Source organism: Eubalaena glacialis, chromosome 17 (assembly GCF_028564815.1).
Source record: "Eubalaena glacialis isolate mEubGla1 chromosome 17, mEubGla1.1.hap2.+ XY, whole genome shotgun sequence".
In the NCBI taxonomy this organism is placed as follows: Eukaryota; Metazoa; Chordata; class Mammalia; order Artiodactyla; family Balaenidae; genus Eubalaena; species Eubalaena glacialis.
Window position 1 is genome coordinate 15,199,882 of NC_083732.1, and position 15,869 is coordinate 15,215,750.

Here is a 15,869-nt window from a genome sequence, read left to right on the forward strand (position 1 = left end):
CTGTAACTAGAGTGGACATGTGAATTCTTACTAAGTTTTTCACTGCATAGCTGAGGGGTCTAAATATTAAAGGAACATGGGCACAAACTTCTTAAGCACTGGCAAAACCCAAAGCTCTGTGATTGAACTATGTGTCTGTAAGGGATGCTGAATTAACAAGAGTATTTTTCTCAGGGGTGATGCTCATGGCTTTGAGAAATTGTCTTTCAACAAAAGATGAATTTAAAACTCTAGGATAACACTAAGAGAGATACAATTTCTGAACATTTAGAAAGTATGATTCACTAAATGAATAAGCCAAGAAAATAAAGTTCTGTCTTGGGTAGTTGTTCAATTTGCATTTATAAAACCATGATTATAAGTTGATGTACTATGAGATATAGAAAATTAGTCTTTATTTCAGGTAAGAATACTAAGAAATATAAATTGACAGTAATGTGGAAAAGCAAGGCCTCTCACTTTTAGTGCCATTAAGTGCTATGATGAATCCACTGAGTTTGATTGCCTTTATCTTTAGATGAACAGCTATGAAAACCACACATAATGTGTGTATACCAGTGTGTGTGTGTGTGTGTGTGTGTGTATGTGTGTATAAAAGAGTTCAGGATACCCAAATGTATGTATATATTTAATCAAATATATATATATATTTAATCATCCTGAACTCATATTTGTTGTAACTCTCCAGTGTTCAGTATCTTACATGACAGTGTAATACCCAAAAAAGACCAAGTGGAAAGATTTCATATCAAATTTCAGAATGCAACAGAGCTATTTATTCATTATTTATTCAACAAACATGGGAAACATTATAAAAGTAGGTCTATTTTTAAGATTCCCTTTAAATGACATTTCCACTTAAAATTCTCTGTGGCTTCCAAGAAATTCTAAGGCATAATTAAAGTTGAAAATAAGACTGGATTCTACTTGGGTTTCCCCCTAAATTTAAAAGTGACCTGTCAATACTAAAATTCTATACTCTAGCTAATTTTGTTACAAAGATCAGCCACATAATCTCAACGTTAGCCTCAAAAGCATACTCAGTCATGGCAGAAAGAACACAAACTATGATGGGATCTGGATTGGAGGCTTGGTTTTGCCATTACATGGTTATGTGACCAGCAGCAAGATCTTTCAGATTTTCAACCTCAGGTTTCACCTCTGTTAAAGGAGACCAATACTGCGTACCCCAAGGAGAACATTATTGAAAGGACTAAAAGGAAATAATATATGTAAAGTATCTAGCACAGTGTCTGAAAATAGCAGTTTCATTCAATTTTAGGGCTTTTCCATTTACTCTCTTTTTTCATCTTTGATTCAGTGTCTTGGTTTTTTGAGCATTTACTGTGTATTGCATGCTGTGCTGAACACTAGTGATACCAAAATGAAGAAGGTTAATATCCTGCCCTGGAAACAAACCAAAACAACAGATTAATTTTCTTAACAGTATAACACCTGCAAACAACAGAAGTGTGTTGTGATTAAGTGACAGAATTGAGGCCTGAGTAATTCTCCCCAGTGAAAGTCAAAGGAACTTTTACAAAGATGATGTTGATTGGTGTGACTTTTTTTTTTTTTTTTTTAGAAGATTGGTGTGACTTTTAAAGTATCAGCAGGAGGTGTGGAAGGACATTTCAGAAGGGAAGAGCATTGGAGAGCAGACTTTGTGAGGGAGCCAGGGGACGGGGAACTGGTTTCAGTTGGTGCTGGAATGTTGAATCCAGGGAATCTGGAGATTTAGTCAGGGGTCCGATCATGGATACTGTGGTGCTTCATGCTGAGGTGTTTGGACCCATTACTCTAGTAAAAGTCAAACTCATGCTCACGAGTCTTTTTGGACCAGCTCATGATCCAAAAAAAGTTTGTTTTATAGGTTCACATCCATATAAAAAGCTTGGGCTGAAATATGTCACCTATATCACTAAGACATTATTTGGTTCAACAGACTATTTTGTTTATTTGGTTTATTTGGTTTGTAGCAAACCCATCTCAATGATGGAAGCGTTGCAGCACAAGATCCTTACCTCCCCAGATCTGGCACTTTCAAGATTACTCTTGAGCCAATGGAGAGACAAGGAAGGACTTTGCTTGGGGTTGAGAAGGCGGAGACTAGATGTGATTTATGTTTTAGGAAGATTTTATATAGATCAACTACTCTCCAGTGTGGAAAGTAGGTTAGGCAAAGGCCTAGGGGGTGATAATGCTATAAACTAGGAGACCGATTAAAAGACTGCTGTTGTAAACAAGTGAGAAATGCTGAGGGCCTGAGCAGTGTAGGTAGACAACAGGGCACAGATTCCAGAGATATTTAGAAGGTGGAACATTCTCAACTTGAGGACTGAATGAAGGAATGAAGACAAAGGAAATGTCTATAATATTAGTTTTAAGCTTGGTCAACTGGGTAGCTATAATAGAATACCATAAAACAAGAAGAGGCACAAGTTCATAGAAGGAAATTGAGTTAGTTGGGGTAATGTTGGCTTGAGAGGTTAAACTACAACATTAAGTAAAATAAAAAGTCAGTTTTGGGGACTTCCCTGGCAGTCCAGTGGTTAAGACTCTGGGCTTCCAATGCAGGGGGTGTGGGTTCCGATCCCTGGTTGGGGAACTAAGATCCCATGTGCCGCATGGCGCAGCCAAACAATAAAAGTTGGTTTTTGTTTAATCTTTTTTTTACATAAGTGGTATTGTTTTTGTTTGTTTGCTGGTTTTACCATGTTGTGTTAGTTTCAGGTGTACAGCAAAGTGATTCTCATATATATATTCTTTTTCAGATTCTTTTCCATTATAGGTTATTACAAGATGCTGAGTATAGTTCCCTGCGCTAGTAGGTCCCTGTTGGTTATCTATTTTATATATAGTAGTGTGTATATGTTAATCCCAAACTCCTAATTTATCCCTCCTCCGCCCCTTTCCCCTTTGGTAACCATAAATTTGTTTTCTATGTCTGTGAGTCTGTTTCTGTTTTGTAAATAATTTCATTTGTATCGTTTATAGATTCCACATGATATCGCTTATATGTGGAATCTAAAAAAATGATACAAATGATATTGCTTATATGTAAAAAGTGGTTTTTAAAAAGTATAAAATTGCCAGATTTATCTTAGAAGTTTAGAGAAGAAACATAAAAACCGGGCTCTCAGGCTTCCCTGGTGGTGCAGTGGTTGGGAGTCTGCCTGCCAATGCAGGGGACACGGGTGTGAGCCCTGGCCTGGGAGGATCCCACATGCCTCGGAGCGGCTGGGCCCGTGAGCCACAACTACTGAGCCTGTGCGTCTGGAGCCTGTGCTCCGCAACAAGAGAGGCCGCGATAGTGCGAGGCCCGCGCACCGCGATGAAGAGTGGCCCCCACTTGCCGCAACTAGAGAAAGCCCTTGCACAGAAACGAAGACCCGACACAGCCATAAATAAATAAATAATTAATTAAATAAAAAAATAAAAAAAAACCGGGCTCTCCCCATTATGCTCAGCTAGCTCCCCCAAGAAATGTCAGTCTCTGGGCTCACGGGGCTCTGAGCTTTCATCTCGTATCCCCGCTGTTGAGTGGATTGTTTCCCATTCACTTTTCAACAGGAAGGCCATGTCCAGAGCAGTCTTGCCAATAACTTTGTATACCCTCAAAAAGAGAAATATGTATATCCTCTGAGCCTTCAGAAATGAGCGGAGACTGGGAAAAAGATCCGTGGGCAAGTAGAATACTTATTCATAAAGAACACATACTCATAAAGAATTTATACTTATTCATCAAGAAGCAGCTCTTTCTTTAGCAGGGTTTTTTCACTTCCCTTGAATTGGGGGCCCACTCAGAGCCTAGAGTAAAAGAGGAAACTTATAAGACTAAAGAAAAGGAGATGATTTCTTACCTGGGCATGACGTACCCCACAAACATTTCCTTCTTCTTCAGGCTGAGCAGGAAATTCTTCCCATTGACTTGAATGGTGGGTAACTGGAAAGGAGACGTATGTCACGTTTGTGAGTTTTTTAAAGATAACAACGGAAAGAATCTTAACATTGAGAATGAATAGAAAACGATCTAATTAGCAGACAGGAAGCTGAGGTCTGATTACTTGATAACCTTAGTTTTCTTATACCCTTTCACATCTTCTATGGCAAAGCCTCTATCAGATTTCCTGGATTTCAGAGCTCTCAACCCCACCTGAACACTTCAGAGCAAATACCATTTATTACGAAAGGGGCTGAGCCCCAGCCTTCATGGCTGGTCTCACAAAGTCATATAATATTTCCTCCTGGAAGGTAAACTGTATCAACACATTTAAAAGCAGATTTAAGAAGCTCTTGTCACCTCTAAATATAAAGAGTTTTATCACTCATCAGAAAGATAGTATTTGATTGTAATCTGAATTCCATCCGGCTTCTGATAGCTCACTTCAAATTCCCCAAACTTCAGAGATTATCTTTGGTTTTTGAGATGATGAAGAGGTTTCTATTTTTGCTAAAAATGCTTCCACAATAAAAAAAAAAAAAAGAAAGAAGAGACCCAGAAAAGAACTGTTACTATCTCAGTTATACAAAATAATCACCAAATATATACTTTAGAATAGGGTGAGCTTGTATCATGGGAAAGTTTATTCTTTAAAGAAGGAGTAAGATATATTGGAAGGAATTACCATTAGCATGATTGAAAGGATGAGGAATATACTGAGCTTCCATATATGGTGCTGGCCATTCTACTTTTAGGTTACTCAAGCCATTTAAAGTCTTGGCATCCTAAGCAAGGGCTACAACTTCACAATCTTTTTGGGTTTGCTGGCATAACGACTGAGTCCAGGCTGGGTACTGCCTGAGCCACTGTACTCTCCTATGCAGTGTTTGAAGAGGGCTGGGGTGCAGCTGTTCTGTCCCCCAGACACCTGAGTCCAGAATATTGCTGAATTTTGCTTCATTTCTGTGCTCTATGGAAAGCTGGAAGCTCCCCAACTCTCTCGGGTTTGGCTTCCTGTTCACATGTTTTCTGGTCTCATGTCATTGTGCATGAAGTAATAGTCCCACATGCGTGCACCATCCACAATGGCAAGATTTGTGTAGCTCGGTGTAAGCTTTCTAATGAGGACATTTTGGACCTTCCAGCAACTCCTTAGGGAAAGCAGTTTGGAACCGGTTATTACTTTCCAAGGTGAAGGGAGGAGAGACAGAATGCATTTCTGCAACAGGACTAAAGTCACTTTTAGGAGACAATTAAAGGACAACTGCTTAAGAAAAAACAAACAAACAAACATTTCTTTTACTCATCTATCTAAACGCATGTATGTGTACAGTATAAAGAAATGCCTCCAATCCATAGTTTTAAAATATCAGTTAGTGTTTCAGCATTTCACTAACTATGAATGGTGCTAGTGTTTTCCACCGGGACTGTTATTTTAATGACATTTCTCTGCAGCAAAATCTGATGAGTTCACAAAGTTTGAGAGCCAGGAAATGCAGCTCAGTTTCTGAACAACTGAGAAAGCCAGGAGAGCTCAGTTCAATCATCTACTTGCTTTCCAGCATGGATTCCTAAGTGCTAAGACAATAACACACTAATGCAGAGAAAGAAGCCAAACCAAACTTTTCAAAGCACAGCTCTTAAACCATCAAACTTAACTTCCCGACGTATTATCAGCAGGTGAAATTCTGGGGCACACCCACACTTATTTGTGGATGTTAATGTCAAATTAATGGACACATGTGCCAACATTTTATAGAATTTTAGAGCAGGAAGTGATTTTGGAGGTCTTCCAATCTTACCTTTTATTTTAGGAACAGAGAAATTGAGGCTCATGTGAGTTCACTCCAGACACACACACATATATACATCTGAGTCTTAGGCTGAGTCATTGCTTGCAGAAAATATGATAGGTCTGGCTTAAGAAAAAGGAAGGACAAAATGACCCAAAGCTGGGCCAGGGGTTCCCTGTTCCATTCAAGTTTGTGTGGCCCAGCTTTAGGGCTGTGGGCCGCTCGTTTATTCTTGCTACAGGAGCCGTTCAGGGTCTCAGATTAGATACACTTGACCAAAACTTGAATAAACTCCCAGACAACCCAAGTGTCAATGAGTGACTCAGATCCTGACTACACTGCAATGCTCAATCAGTGCAAGGTGTTCTGGGGCCACATTGTGATTAGAGCATAAAATGTAGACAGAGTCCCAAGTGCAACTGTCACACTTCGGAATCTGAAAACCTGACCAGAGAGACGAGACCTTCCCCCGTCTAGGCAGCAGTGGAGACCCTCTCACTAGATGCTACATCGTGTAGTACAGATTTTAAGTGTTGTAAGTGTTCTGGGGAGAGAGATAAATGAAAATTGAGGTGGTCAGCTGATCCCAGAGGGGTGCTTAGAATTTTCATATGTGGAGGGAATAAAGGTAAACTCTTCTAGCAGAAATGAAAGCATGGAGAGGGTCTCGTGGCTCGGACCCCAAGGAAGCCAGCTGATGGGTGCTCTCCAGCAGCACTTGTCAACCTGAGCAATGGACTTGAGCCCTGGTACTGATTTCCATCATTATCTACTAAACCGTTACTGAAATAAGCACCCCCTGCCAAAAGTAGGTATAAATTACTTTAATTATATTTATATAACTATAAATCCACAATTATATAATTACACTTACATCACTGAAAATCCAAAACAGATTGCTAATTAAATAGAAACAAAACCATAAACCAATAATATTCTGTTGGTTGGAATCGAATTAATTGGTTAAAATTAGTAATATTGGTTTTATTTGCCAAATGATGCTGTTTTGCTGAAACTAAAGAATAAATTTGTTTTAACCAGTGTTCATTAATGAAATTGTAAAAAAAAAAAAGAGAGAGAAATATTTTAATTAAAATTTTCCATTGCACATTTCGTACTCTAACTATTTATAGTGAATTATTACAAGTTGGCACATTTAAAGGCAGAAAGGATCCAGGCAATCCATCTGCTGGTGTCGAGATTATGGAACTAAAAACCGTGGTGGTTCAGTCATCCTATCGCCTTACTCTCTCTTGGCAAATAAAACTTCATTCAGCACAGCAGGAGTATTTGACTCTCACAAGCGTACACTTATCAAGCAGGTATAAATACCTGCCTCTTTTCTTTCTTTAATAGCCTATAGCTCTAAATTATTACGCTATTCTCCTGCACATTATCATTTTAATGATGACAAAGCAAAGTCTCCATTTATAAAATGGATGAAAACCCTGGTCTCATTCCATGAAAATGTCTTTTGATTGCAAATTACTACTGCAAGGGAAGTTGTATCTTTATTACTGGCTTAAAAAAAAATTCAGGGCTTCCCTGGTGGCGCAGTGGTTGAGAGTCTGTCTGCTAATGCAGGGGACACGGGTTCGAGCCCTGGTCTGGGAAGATCCCACATGCCGTGGAGCAACTAGGCCCGTGAGCCACAACTACTGAGCCTGCGCGTCTGGAGCCTGTGTTCTGCAACAAGAGAGGCCACGACAGTGAGAGGCCCGCGCACCGCGATGAAGAGTGGCCCCCGCTTGCCACAACTAGAGAAAGCCCTTGCACAGAAACGAAGACCCAACTCAGCCAAAAATTAAAAAAATAAATAAATAAATAAATAGATAATATCCTTTAAAAAAAAAAAAAAGCCTCCTTGGAGCTTCCCTTAAAAAAAAAAATTCAGTGCCAGTAATAATGATCGCCGGTGTTTCTTGGCCACTTATGCTTCTAAATTTCTTACGTGGATGTTTGCATGTAATCCTCACGTCAACCCTATGGAATAGATAACGATTTTTAATCCTCATTTTTCAGAGGAAGATACTGAGGCATAGAGAAATGAAGTAACTTGGTCAAGGTCAAAATAGCCAATGGATTCTGTAGCCTGGAATTCCGGCTGCTCCCAGTAGGAGATTCCGAATAACAGAGAAAGGATGCTGTTGTTTGACGTTAGGCTATAATCCAGCGTGACCACAGCCAGATACTTGTAGCCTCACATTCAAATGTAAACTTTTACTTTGGAAGATCACAGGGTGCCGTGCATGATTATAAACATAAACATTTATATGTCTTCCCGGAACATATATAAAAAGTGGAGATCTGCGTGATGCTTATAATAATTTATAATGTTATCAGAGAATAGAAAAGTTCTTCTAGAACTCACCAACTTCCAGGATGAGAAGCATAGGGGCGTGGTCAAAAGCTGACTGGGTTAGGTGTGTCAGATGACAGGGGGTGGCGGAAATGGGCGGAAGAGTTGATCTCCCGGGAACAGAGAGAGACGTGATAAGGGTAAGGGTGGCATGGGAGGAAGAGTCCTCCAGCAGGCGGCCAGCTGCAGGGAGTCCTACCACAACAATCTCCCTAAGAGTGAAGCTTCCAGAACAGAGCAGAGGACCTGGGACTGTCCACATTTAACCTGAATCACCAGGGCCAGTTCAGAACAAGAAGAGATTCCAGGTCTATTGTATTGAAATAATCTACACCCCATTACCTCTGAGAATATTCACTAGTGAAGAGGTAGGGCTCCACATGAAATGTCTTAGTATTACACAGGCAAGAGAAATATTTTTTAAATCTAAAGGAAATTTGGAGTTGTGGAATAGTGTGTGTTGTTTTCCTATTCTTCTAGTTTATGTCTTATAGCTTGTATATTCTTTTAAGATATAGCTACTATATATCTTTCCTCTTCTAATTTATATATCATATCTGCACTTATATATAGCATGCATATGTTAAATGTGCTCTTCATGTCAGCAAGATTGCTTCATCAGATACTTAATGCATTAAAATGGGTTTTTCCTCTTATTCAAAGTATCGAAGTTGATTTTAGTCACTTACATATTTCAACTGTCATAAACGCAGAATAGAAACAAATTTAACCACTTGAAAATGCTTACTTTGCTACTCATCAAATAGTAGCTTGCAGTCACTTTAGAAGATTTCATGATTCTGCATGTTTTCCTCTAAAATAGGTCTCAGAACCTGAAATTAGACGTCATTCAACTTTTAAACTTGGAACATTTTGTAAACCTTTAAAAAGAAACTCTTCTTTATTGGCCTTACGAAATCCAGTTAGAGAATAATATGAAATGAATCTAATGGAAAGTCTCTCCCTTGATGAAGAGAAAGTCAAATGGAAACTTCTGTAAAAGGATTGAATGACCCACAATACTTCAAAATCTCTTGGAGTGATTTTAAGAATCACCCTCAGTCTGGGGACTTCCCTGGCGGTGCAGGGGTTAAGACTTCGCCTTCCAATGCAGGGGGTGCAGGTTCAGTCCCTGGTCAGGGAGCTAAGATCCCACATGCTTCAGGGCCAAAAAACCAAAACATAAAACTGAAGCAATATTGTAACAAATTCAATAAAGACTTTAAAAATGGTCCACATTAAAAAAAAAAAAAAAAAAAAAAGAGAAACTCAGTCTGGATGAAATTTGAAGAATGCTATTCCTAATGATGTCCTCCTTTGAAGGTGTGAAAGGGCAACATCTGAAAGATAAATCACTGATGAAATGCAACTGATGGCACTTTTGCTTTCTTCCATCATAGGTGCTGACGGCCAGCCACCATCATCTGAGGAAGGTGAATTTGGCAAATGACATGCAGATTCTCCAAGACAGAATAATTGCAGAAAATCTTCAAAGGTACTCATATCAAATATTGGTCTCGATTAATTAAACCAAGGCACTAATTAAACCCAGGTACTCCATGTCACTTGAAGAGGGGAATGTGTCAGAGGTGGGGAATTATCAGAAACTCAGGAGTCAATAGTCCCGCCCCTTCCTGTAGCGTTCTCCTCCTTCTTGGCTGAGAGAGCTGAAAGCCAGAGCCATTTCTTGAAATTCGTCTCCACGAATGGCAAAAGAAGCATCTGAAGAATCATGTAACTTTATTAACATGTCATGAGATACTCAGGAAGCTCAGGGGAATTAGAGGGGTTGTTAATGGTAGGCCAGCTATGCGCAGTCATCCACAGTTTCAGGCATGAAAACTACAGATGTCACCTGTCTTGTTCACAGCTTGACCTCACAGCTTCTTGCCTTGGCCACATACACTGGTGCCAAGAGTGTCGTGGGACCCAGGGCAGGCCATGGAGACCCATCTCAGCAGCACAACCTTGGCTGCGAAAACATCCCTGGGGGTGTTGGTTCATACGAGTTTATACCCCACACCATGAGTCTTTGCTCAGATGTCAACTTTGAAAGTTGTTTCCACCCTCATTGAAAACTAACGCCATGGAAACTGTTGAGTTCCTCTTGGTTTTTGCAGCCCTTCAAAATCGTTGCCCTTTGCTTGATTTTCATTCTAAGTCTTGTGTTAGCCCAGGCTGACTTGGAATAAGTCCTTTAATCACCAAAAAGCCCATGAACCTCACACAAACAGAACAAAACAAAACAAAATCTTCAAGTCTGACCTGAATTTCAGGTTTGTCTTTTGAGGGTTGATTTCTCCAGCTTCTCTTTCTAATACTTATGGAATTAAAACATTTTGTCCTCATACTACAAATGGCAAGTGAAGAAGGGAAATGGCTGGAAACGTCTGGGAGCTTGGGGTTCATTCCTTGACATAAAATCATGAGCGCTGGCAGTTTTTCTCTTAATTCTCAGAGCTTTGTTGGCAGGTGGTCTGGGATCTCACCAGTAAGGTATTGGATGCTGGTTATTCCCAAGCTAAATCAACAGTAAGAGAAGACAAGTTGAAGTTCAGGTCTCCTTACTTCGAAACTCCAAACGGGAGAGGAAAATATTCCAAAACAAACTGAAAAAGATATCTGCTTAGGAATAAGTTCAGTAAACAGTAGAACTGTGACTTCAAGACTGCTTCACCGTCTTGAGTCAGTTTGCCAAACCTTTTCCTCGTGAACCTCTGGTCCAATGCATCAATTTTTCTGTAAAAAAGAAACAGGTTGCCCTTGGGTATCATGTCATTCAAAATTAACTATAGAAGAGGCTGGAAACCCTTAATACTGGAGGACACCCTATATCTTCCCAAGAGGTCACTGAAGACCTGATTTCTCAAAGCATCTGTCTTAGTTTCTCTTGTGCTATGAAGAAGCCACTTTTCTGGGATGCCATGTTGTTTATTATCTGGTCACTAATCTTTCATGTCACACTTTTCTCCCTCTAATGAGTCATTTCACCACTTTAAGTATCAATATTATATCCTTTCGATTCTCAGCCTATCCTTATTATGAGAAAATAGAAATGCGTTTACTCTTAATACTGGATGAAATCAGAATCACTTGCTCAAATTTAACACACATGACACTTATTTCCTAAAAATCTGTGGAACCCCTGTTAGAGCTGGCTCCGGTCTGCTTTTTTCTGTCTTTGGACTGGAAAATTCAAATTCAGCGTCTGACCAGCTGCCAGTTTCAGAGATCTCTGCCCTTCCTCATCCATCATTTGAGCTGGACTAGATAGCTGGCTGAGCCCCTTCCCACTACTACACCTGTATTCACATAGCCACAGTCCTCCCAGCTGGCAAATTTTGTAGGAAGAAATGGGTCCTTTCTGTGTGTGCTCAGACAGGCAGGTTTAGAAAATAGGACCATTTTAATGAGCCTTAGGGTTTCAAAATGCTGCCCTATGCATTTTTGATTGCCTCTCTGCTCGTGTCATTGGGGTATAAAATCCTTTCATTTAATATTTTTCCAGCTTTAAGAACTGCTTACCTGCAGTTCAGTGAACTTGGCATCACCTCCAAAATACATAACGCAAGAAACAGAACCAGGAGATGTTATACGCAAATCTCAGAAGCTGCCCAAGCGTCTCCTGGCTGTTCGATTGCCAGAAGATTCTCTCTTGTTCCAAGGAGAGATAGGTTGTATTTACGTATAATAAGACACCAAAAGGACAATTAAACTTCACAGCTTGGGGGAGATTTTGAGAGCTCTCGTCAAAAATGTTCACACCTGTGGAACAGACCATTCTGTTTTGTGGAGCTTGGTTTTCAGCTTGAAATACACCTGCCAAAATCTGAATGGCCGCTATTGTACCTTCTGGATTCAAAAACCGCACTGTCAGACAGGGTTTGGTGCACACAGATGGGATAACTTAGAACAGCGACTATGTTGTTTGTAAGGCAATTAAGACCTTTCCTAGCCCTGTTGTTGCTTTTTGGAGATGGAAAATGTTATAAGCATGCCTTAACTGTGCCTCCCTGGGACTTTATTTATTTTTATTACTTTAATTATTTAAGTTATACTCAATACCTTAATTTGAATTTAAATATTTTTTTAAAAGTGTCCATAGACTGTAATAGTAAGCAACGTCTTTTCAAAGAATCAGTTTCAGATGTGGACCCTAAAAACCACTAACATTATCCTCGTCTTGGTATCCAAGGACATGAAACTTGGTGCAGAGTATAAAAAGCTGAATTGGGGCGTGCTAAGAAGCAGACTCTTGTGACCACTCTTAACATTTCTCATTAAAGAAGGTAATTTATTACACAGAATCCCAATGTCTGTTAAAATCATGTATTTGTTGTAAAAAACAATATAATTGCTACCTAATAGGAACTTTTTTTAAAGTTAAAAAAACACACACCCTTAACCCAAGCCCATACATCTTTTCTATATGAAAATTTGCTAGGTGGAATCTTAGAAAATTACTCCTATTTGACTACTTTTGACCTACAAAGGCAGTCATTTTATATGGTACTACCTAATAGTTTACATAGTTGGAACCTTGGAGAACAGACAATTTTATTTGGATATTTTTTTCACCTACCTTTCTATCAAAACGGTTTATACTCAAAACACCACGGTCAGTGCCTTCCTTCACACAGCAATTCGATTTGGTTGCATTCTCATGCTGGTTTTTAAACTAGGGTCTTCTCCTGCATCATCTTTCCATCCGTCTGAAATGAAATACTTTCACATGTGAGTCTTGCAGTCTGAATCTAAGTGATAAAGCAAGTGTTAGTTCATACAAGTATACAAATGTGCACACATGGTATGTACATAGTTAAATGGATCTGCTTAGACAATACATCCTCCAAGCCAATGAGTTTGTGTTTAAAGAAAACCCAACTCCAGTGGGATGAGAAACATTGTGCCCGTCAGGCGGGCCGTCTTCAACTGGCTGCTCTCCATTCCCAGCTGACTGAGACCCATCCCAGCAGATGACCCTCTCAGTCTGCTTTGGCTGCCATCAGAATAATGCTTTGTCTCATGTAGCCAAGAAGCAAACTCCAGCAGTGTTGACGGACCAGAGGAAAAGCCTTTGCTCTTGCCCTAATGAAACATTCAGGCAGGAAGTTCAGAAGAAAATAGCAATGCCCGTGGGGATGAGGAATAGGGAATGGGAGGGGGGAAGCAGTTTAATTATGATGAGTGCGGGGGGACGGTCACAAGTGGAGATCAAGAAAAAGAATGGGATGATGTCATTCTTTACTGGGACATTTCACTGAAATGAAATCAGGTCACACACAATGGTCTTGTTCTCTGCCCAGACCTGTGTGTTACAAGGGATTACTTTGTGGTCATGCTTCTTAGGAGGGGTCTAAGGACCCTGCTCACATTAAGATATCCCCCAAGACATCTTGAAGACAGATAAGAAGGGCAGAATCATTTCATCCAGTGCTGAAAAATGGCCCACACTAGGTTCACAACATTTTTTAAGATCACTGAGCCACAGTTTAGGACAGAGTGTTCGGATTCTTACAACACAGTGAATTTTAAGAAGCAGAGTCTAACTACACAACTTGGTCTCAGGCCAAATATCTTAAATTGGTGCCTTTTTGGTAGGGTAATTTTGAAGGGTGTTCTGAAGTTAAGACGGAATCTATTTCTCAGTAGAAAGTTGGCACTTCCTGAAAAGAAATACTGCCTTGTACCACGTTAAGACATTTTTAGGACTGATTAATTCTGCTTACAGAGGAAGCATTTGATCTGTGGCGATCTCGAGTGCCTAGTGCCACTGGTGGCAGATACATTCAATTTTAGATTCCTTCTCTCAATAGTGTCCTGATTTAACCTCATTCATCTGCTTAGATTTCACAAGAGGGCATCACAATTACAAATGAAGGTTAGATTTTCTAAGAAGTTATCCCTGGAATAATTACATGGTAGGGTCAGATCCTGTTATTAAGATTCTGTTGTATTGCATTAATAGGGCTTAAAACAAATAAGTCATTGACTGAGGCCTTTTTTTTAGGATATTTTTGCTGCATATTTGTAATAGAACTGAAACATTGCAGCCTTTTTACACTGGCATCTGTGGTTCAGAGAATTTGTAAAACTAAATGATCAATTTTGGTAAACCACTGGTCTTCGGGTGCATATATGTATTTAGGGACAAGGTCTTTCTCTCTCTTGTAGAATATACAAAGATGTAAAAGTAAAATTGGATTACGGTGGGAATTCATATTTGTCTTATGTTTTTGCTCTGATGACTAGAGAATCTTGTGTGGTGAGGGTGTAGGGAGGTGGTGATGTATATGCCACAAAAGTGTTTTGAAGCTGTTGTGGATTGTGGCTATCAAAATGGAAAGAGGCACATTTTGAAGGAGTCCTAATTTGGGCAGATTCTAACATGAACTGCAGTGATTTCTGCTTCCCTTCTTTTTAAGTGGAAGGTAGTTAGGCTATAGGACCTTTGAGAAAGAATAATTATTTAAAAATTTTAAAATAACCAAAATATTTCCAAACAAATGGTCGGCACCATCAGAAGTTCCCAAGTTTTCAGGACACTGTTTACTTTTCTTTTCTGTTTATTTTCTAGTAGTCTTTAAAAGAAATCTTGAGTCCATTATTGATAGCCAGTTGACAATGGCAGCTAAAATACAAGTGTTTAAGCAAATCCACTATTTACTAAGCAAGTAGATCAGGCATGGCTTCTTACAATGGATTTACCATAAAATTAATTTTAAAATTATTTGCTTTTACAGTTTTACCAAGAAAAGGTTGGATGCATTTTCTGCATTAAAATGTATTTGGTTATTATGTGAAGTAAGAATGCTCCAGCAGGTTAAATCCATCCTACAATATTCATACGAGTCTGGTTTGGCCAGACATGATGATACTCAGCAATGGACAGTGGTCATGAGAGAACAAGCAGCCTTTCAGCGCACCAGTGCTGTGCTGCACGGGATATAGATACTCAGAATACCTCTCCCGATGATAAGAGATGATAATACCTCTCCCGATGATAAGTATATCAAAATATAACTAGTCGCAAAATTCTGCTGTCCAAAGAACCCTGCATTGAGAGTTGATTCTAATTATAGGTATTTTGTTTACTATGTACTTTTCTACACAATTAGCATATACTCATCCCCCTTCCCTCACTGGGCTGTCGTAAATAGAAGATAAAGGATGTAAAAGTACCTTTGGAGGGAGCAGGTGTTTAGAGCCGCTCAAACACAACCTATTGTTATTATAATATTAAAAGGCTAAGGTATTGTGTGGTAATCATTAGTTCCCATCAGACTGCGCTATTCCCAGCACCTTATTTCTCCCTCATTATTCTTTTAGTTTTATATCTCTGCCAGTAAACTAATCCCAATGTGTATTTTTGATAGCTGGCAAAAATTCAGAAATGCTTGGCAAAGATGGAAGGCTGTAGAATCACTTGGATTATAACTATGTAGTCAGTGCATTTTTTAAGAAAAGCTTCAAAATGAAATACCTTTACTGGTTGAAGCATTAAAAATAAGAATGAAAAAAAATAGCTCCTACTGTATTATATGCTTGTAGTTGTTGGAATTCAGGTTAACGATTGATTCCAAGTAATCTTTATGATTAGGAAAAAGATGTGTACGATCAACTCATCGGGGAGAGGGGCTATTGCTTTCAAGATCTTGTTGATTGGCTCCTGTTGGCACTCAAATGGATCAAGAAATTGCCATCACCTGCATATCCCCCAGACAGAGGTCAGAGAGAAAAAATGGCATCCTTCTGCCCTCTGTCAGTGCTTGTC

At 39.4% G+C, this 15,869-nt stretch overlaps 1 protein-coding gene across 5 annotated transcripts in view; it reads left to right on the forward strand.

Annotated features, from left to right (window-relative positions):
* Positions 1-15,869, forward strand: part of SULF1 (sulfatase 1) — a 161,107-nt gene that overhangs the window by 25,188 nt on the left and 120,050 nt on the right. For all 5 annotated transcript variants that reach the window (XM_061171316.1, XM_061171318.1, XM_061171315.1 and 2 more), the window contains exon 2: positions 9,496-9,590. The gene's annotated coding sequence lies outside the window, so the exon portion shown is untranslated. The remainder of the gene's footprint in view (positions 1-9,495; positions 9,591-15,869) is intronic.